Source organism: Drosophila innubila, assembly GCF_004354385.1.
Source record: "Drosophila innubila isolate TH190305 chromosome 3L unlocalized genomic scaffold, UK_Dinn_1.0 0_D_3L, whole genome shotgun sequence".
In the NCBI taxonomy this organism is placed as follows: Eukaryota; Metazoa; Arthropoda; class Insecta; order Diptera; family Drosophilidae; genus Drosophila; species Drosophila innubila.
Genome location: NW_022995376.1, coordinates 26510531 through 26518041, shown reverse-complemented (window position 1 = coordinate 26518041; position 7511 = coordinate 26510531).

The following is a 7511-nucleotide window of genomic DNA, read 5'->3' as shown; positions in this document are numbered from 1 at the left end:
CTAACAAATTTGTTCAAGTTCTGTAGATTTTTACTTTTGCATAGTGAAAAGATAAAGTTCAGTTGAATGGTGATTGGCAAAACCGGTTGGAGTCACATGTCATTTATTTATTCGCCCATTTTTGCCCCTTTTCTTAAAAAATTACAAAAAAAAACAAAAAAATTGTATACATTTTTTTTTAGTAAAACTAACAAATATCCAAAAATTTAAGTGTTAAGCATTACATTTAGAGTTTTTTTTTTAAACTTTAATTTATCTATTAGTCGGAGAGAAAAAGGGTGAAGATAAGATCCAAATCAAAATAAAAAATAAATGTAATATTCACTTTAGTCTAAATAATTTTTGTGCTAAATTTCAAGCATCTACCTTTAATTTAATTTTTTAATTATTTTTCAATTTAGTTTCCTAGCGCTACACGCTGGTGCTTTATATGGCACTAGTCACTATTAAGATTTCTTGTAATTATATTATATTTACATTGCAGTCGATGTTTGTGTCTCCGAAAATGTGACAAAATCTTGAGTCTACCATTCGGAAACACCGATTGTTTTCAAAAGCAATTTTCATCAAAGTCTCTAAATTGGGACTTATATCATTGTAGTGTCTGGAATTCACAGAAAATATTTTTTTATTTATATAATTGTAACTTAGAAACTAATCCTAAATTACAATATAGTTATAGCCAAAGCAGCAAAGGCGTTCTGGCTGTTAAAACTAATATTTATAACGACTATTTGACTTTAACATTAAATGTAAACTGCTCGAATACATTCTCAATTCCTTTTAAGTTAAAAAATATTCAATTATATTTTTGCAATCTTGTATTGTAATTATGTAGACTACATACAAAATTTTTGTGTTGGTAGATCAGCCAATTTGTACGTTACTAGAACGAAAGGTATAAAAAAATTGTATATATAGTATGTATTTACGTAAAAGTATCTTAACTTAAAATATAAAAAAAAGAAACCCAAATAAATGTCACATCATTTCTCCTGGGTCTTAGCTTTAGATTCAATCATATTGAACTTAAACACTTGAGCACATGCTCTACGTACATTGTAAGGAAAGTATTAATGTTGCTTGCATACACATGTATAAATTCTTATACACGTATGTATGTAGAATGTACATAAAAATCATATATATACATATATACACAGTAAACACGTTTGAACAGGAACGCACACAAAACTGTCCGAAAGAAATAAACAATGAACAAAGGAAAAACCCAAATCAATAAAACGCAGCACCGCAGGGGACACAACTGAGGATCACAAAAGGAGAAAAGACCCTTGCACACGTGTTTACAAAGGAAAGTGGCCGACTCTTTGGGACGTTAGTCAGAAATGCCAACGGTCAATTGGGTTAAAATTTGTTTCAGTTTTCATTTTTGAAAACTGTTTTTTGGTGCGAGGTTGTTGAGTTCACTTCCATATATATATTCACGAGAATAAAACAATTTTCGAATTTGACAAATAGTTTCTTAGTGTAAGCGAAAAACATTTAACAAGTCATCGACGTAAAATAAAATTTCACTTCGATATCATTCGGTTGTAGCTCAGTTGAAATTTGATCCATTTTTAAGACGTTAGACAACACTTGAGAATTGGGACGCCTAAGCGCGCTTGGGCGACAGATTGAAGAAAAATTTGTGTTCCTAAATATCGCATTACAAGAAGCAGGGCCGAAGTCTGGTGTCCTGATCGCTGTTACATTTGACAACACCACTCCCTATTTTAATTCTCAAGTGCCATTCATAACACAAACCTCAAAAACCCCAGCGAAGAAATTCCGTTTCCATTCCATAAATTAAATGCCGCTCAATGGAACGTGAACTCCATTTCGAATCGCAGTACTTGTCATTAACTATCGGTATTCTGTTCAAGCGTTTCAAGTGTCCCACATTTGCATGCATCAAGGAGAGACACAAGTGTTTACTATGTCCTAGTAATCTCTACTAATCAGTAATGAAAACTAGACCATATGTTTGTCTACCGAGCAGAACGATATCTTCTGTAAAATGATATATATTTCGGAGCCAAAAATACAAGCAATTTATTGAAGCAAACCTTTTATCCTCTTGAATATGTATCGGCAACCTCAACGCATGTTAATGAAGTGCACGATAGCTAACGAGCCTTAAAGTGTTCGTTGAGCCAGAGATATTGACAACATGATTATGCTTTTAGGCCCCACACAAGTGATTGAAAATTTAACTTTCTAAACACATACTCGTACAAAGTGCTGGAGGGTCTCCATCTCTATTGCACCATTTACTCTATTGGCAAGGTAAAAATCTTTTATTTAACAGGTAACACTATTTCTTACGACAGGTACGCACATCCGTTAGTTTGTTAGACGGTAAAGAAAAACTGTCAGCAGGACGCCGGCGCCAGAACATTTTCAGTTAATGTTCTGCTTTTCCAGTGACATTCTTAGAATCGTACGAAAATTTCCAGAATTTTGAGAAAAGGTTGTAGCGCGATTTTTCACACTTGATCAATACAGGTACCTGTCACCCTCTATGTACAGTCAACCTGTTAAATTTGCTCACAAATACTACAAAAAGGAGAGACAAGGAGAGAGCGTTAAATAAAATGAAATCCGTCCCAAAGACTAAAGAATCCCTCTCCAAACGATTAAATTTAATTAATACCTAGTCGGAAAGACTAAAGTCGAGATCCCGACCATAGAATACCAGTTACTTATTTCAATATATATATATAACAGATAATACTAAAAGATAACATTAATTATCACAAAAAACGTATTATCTTGAAACCTGTGGGTGTGGTGGTTTTTCGCGATTTGCGGGGGCGGAGGGAGGCGTGGCTTAAATTTTAAGCAAACTTGATCTGCGTAGGGTATATAGAAATCTGTGTGACAAATTTGGTTACTCTATCTCTTATAGTCTCTGAGGTCCTTTTGTTCATACGGACGGACGGACGGACAGACGGATCGACTCGGCTATTGGTGCTGATCAAGAATATATAGGGTCGGTGATGCCTCCTTCTCTTTGTTACATACATTCCACCGAACACAATATACCCTTTTACTTATTTTTTAAGTAACGGTTATAATCAAGTCTAAATATACCTTTAAAAATTGTATGTTTTTATAAAATCGTTTCAATCTAGTCAAATGTGTTTCCTCGTTTTTTAAGTCCGGTATAAGGATATAAAAAAATGTCATGTCTATGAAGCAGACTTATCTTATACTAAATATTTACAAATATTCTTCAATTATTACATTCATCTCAATAGTTAAAGATTGCAGAGTAATAAGAAGCAAAATATAATATTATTCATATCTTTAAATGAAATTACGTACGTGTAATATACATGTACCAGAAATTTTAATATCAATAACAGTATGTTAATATTTATTTAAGTTATATAATAATAATTTTCTACATGTGTGATGAATAAGAGGTAGACTTTATTTACTAATTAATAGATAAGTTTAATACTTATAAAAGTGGAAGTATGTATGTAACTCGATGTCAAATATTCTGGAATCTGCAGAAACAAGCTAAAATTGAATATTGATTTAAAACTAGTTATATTTACAATGATTTGATTTTATAGAAAAAATCAAAGCCCCAGCTTCTTAAATAATATTAAACACGTACATAAAATTAAAAATCACTTTGATAAATTAAAGATTTCTTGGCATATTAATTTTGGATATGGACAGTTCTACAGAAAGGTCCACAGCAGTGTAAAACTAAAAATTGATATAAAAAAAAAAACTTACATCTTGTAAAATTTTCTTTAAAATTATATATTTATATTGCTTATTAAAAAATTTACGCATAAATTAATTCAGCGGAAAAGGAGTATGTATTCCAAATTGGAGAGTATGTTTTAGAATGAATATCTGACGAAATCATTGTTCCATAATTAAAAACATACTCAAAATGTAAGGAAAACACTTTAATATTGATAATAAAACTTTTTACTGAGTAAATTTCAACGTATTTCACACAAAGTAAACAGAAAGCATATGGGCAATTCTCCAAAAATGTCAACCGCAGCCAAAAACGTAAAATTGATCTTAAACTCACATCTTATGAAATTTTGTTGCAGAAACATTTTTAAGTTAATTGTTTGTATTATAAGGATTTTTTGACGATATCTTTTTTTCGAAACACAAGAATTAATGAAAATGCAATGATAACACTTCAATCCTAGTAATAAAGCTTCTTGGTGACTTAAAAAGTTTAAATGTAATTCATACGAAGTAAACAAAAAACATGATGGAATAAAATGTCGCATGCGACATGTCGCGCGACAGTGATTCAAATTAAATTAAAAAAAAAAAATACTTAATATTTTTAAATCAAACAAAAAGCATTATTAAGAAATATCAATACATAAAATTAATTGCATCAAAATATTCGTTGACGTTTCGCTGAAATCAGTATTCGAATTGGTCACTGAAAAAACTATTTCTGTTTAAATCGCGTGCAAATGTTTTGGATTTTTTGAAATTTTTTTGAAAACGAACAATTGCCAAAAAAAATTCACCTTAGCACCAATAATAGTGCTAATCAAGAGCTAGAAGTTTCGCCTTTGTCACAATAAAATAATGTTTTGGAATATGTTTTTTCACTTTGAATGCATACGAATGTCGCATTCGACACTAGAGAATTACCCATATATAGGTGGCTAAAAACTACTAAGCATTTTAGAAATTGTTGCATTTAAATATTCCCTTAGGTTTAGCCGAAATCAGTGCATAAATTATTTACCTTAAAACCGTCATCTGCTTTTATCGCATGCGAGTGCCTTCGATTTTTGTGATTATCCTTAAAACGAGCAATTTAAGCCTTTTGTCAAAAAAAAGTTCGGTCACGTTTGGCATTAGAGAAATACCCATATGCATACAAAAAAAAAAAAACAATTAAATGTGTATACTTTAATGTATATAATGGTATAAGTACTGAAATTGAATATCTTATATACAAAAGTAAATAAAAATATTCACCAAAGAATACATATATGTGTTTATTTGAATATAAATATGTACAGTCTCGGATTAGTTATCTATGACAATACCAACCCAGCCACTGATTTTATCTGGAATAAAGTTTACATACATACATATAAAACATACATATACACGTCCCACACCCATGCAAACAAAAATGATTTATAAATATCGGCCATGGCATTTTAATCCCTTTCCGGAAGGCTACAATTACGCCGTATTGGACATGATTCCTTGAGCTGCATTGTGATCGCCATTCCCTTTTCGAAAGTATTTTGTTGCATACTCGTTCCCGATTGTATATTTTTAGATGTGGTGGCACTAGGTCACACACGTGCAAGGGTCGGACCCAAACTCGGCAGGTAAAAACACCAAAAACGCCTAAAAAGATAAAAGAGGAATTAATGAAACGAACCCTAAAATGACCCAAAACGAATGCACTTCGGTAAAGAAGGGATAACTGACATCACTTGAATGCCTTGAAGAGCAATCGCCGCTGAGATGCCTTGATGATGTTGCAAGATAAGGGACACTGGAAATCAACAGCCAATACGTACACACACACAAACACACACAGATACAAATAGAGGGTCTATAAGAATCCCAACACTTTTTCTTTTTAGAAAATTAAGAGCGTGGGCGACTCCCGAGGGAACAAACCAAACATGAATCATGATTGAGCATGTCATTTCTATAGAGTTTAGCAAAGGCAGTCACGTCCAAACCCATACAAACTCTAATTCTATTCAAGTATGTATGTCTGTGAATATGTATGCCATATTTTTATTATGAAGTTCAAGTAAAACACGTTAAAATGCCAATTCAAAGCAATCAGGAGCTCGAGGACCTAAAAACAATAGGGCAAAATAAATCTGACAAAAGTGATCGACCACAAGATACCTTGTGCTAAAATCACGCATGTTTGCAGAAACCCACTAGCTGTGCCAAACAATAACTTTAACCTATAATAACTTAACTTATATCTCGTTTATATCCAAACTGAAATCTAAATAAATTTAATATAAAATTAAAATAAAAAAAATGTTTTCATTCCAACTGATTTTGGTTTAATCGGGTTAAGCCCTCGTATAATAGTAGTAAAATAAAGCCGGAAAGTCGTACATACTTTTCTATGTTTTAAAAATATCGAGAACTATCCACGACAGTTGAACTTGATCTTCTCCACATTTATAGAAAGCTGTGTGCCTAAATAAGCTATTCTAACTCTTATAGTCTCTGTAATCTTGGCGATCATACAGATGGCGGACGAACATACGGACATACGTATCGATTCGGTTGTTGATGCTGATCGAGAGTATATATATGTGTGTGTGTATACAAGGGTCGGAAATGACTCCTTTTTCCTGTTTCATATACGCAAATAACTACATTCTGTGAGTAATGGGTATTATAATAAACTTCATAATAATTATTGTAAAGTTTCCCCAATTATGTATAAAAACAAGTGTGAATATTACAGCCGTGTTTCCTCGATATATGTATGTAGTACATACCCGTATATCGGCATTTCCACGGTCGCTAACGTACGGCTCGTACGCTTATGATGTACAAGAAAGATTGATTGATTTGATAGTTATCAAACTCTATATTTAGTGCAAAAGATGGGCTTTACAGAATTTTGATCAAATTTACAAAAGTATAAAGGAGCAATGCTAATGGTATTTATTTTATATTAATACAGCTTCTTATAGAGTTATTAAGACATTTTTTATTATCTTAATACATTTTAGAAAATATGATTAAGCTTTGTTAGTCATTTACAATTTATTACAAAAATTGAAGACATTTCATATAATAATCGGTATAATACATAACATTAATTTTTTTTAAGCGAACAAAAATATAAAAACTGAATTTTTAATAGATACTGTCGGTATGTTGATCCTAGGGAATTAATTCATAAGTATATTGAAATTGTTTCTGGAAAAGACTTTCACAAGATAATCATAATGTTTTAGATTTTGGCTGCGGTTGACCTTTCTGGGGAAATACCCATACATATGAACATTACGTAATAAATCTTACGCTATCTGAATATTATTAAATCTTAAATAACATATTAATATGCCGATACTTTTAATGTGTCCCAAAACTCAAAGCTATAGTTTTAATAATGTAACAAAATAAAGGAAAATTTCAGGCTCTATAAAGTATATAAAATCTTGATCAATATCAACAGACGAGTCATTGTAGTCCTGTCCCTACGTTTGTTCGTTCGTCTGTTTCGACCGCAACAATATAACAATGAAATTCAAAAAAATGTTTGTTTATGTAAATTTGGCTATGTATGAAGTGCCAATCGCATCTTTATCCAAAAATTAAATAAATGATTGTGTAGAGGCCAACTAAAATAGTCAAAATATCAGTTTAAAAAAAATTGGAACAAAAATTTAAAAGAAAATTGTCAATGTAAACCGTTTTTCGCCATTTTTGTGGTGTAGTTAAGTTCCTTAGTAAAATTTACTTTTGGCTCGCGATTGGGCATCGATTTATAT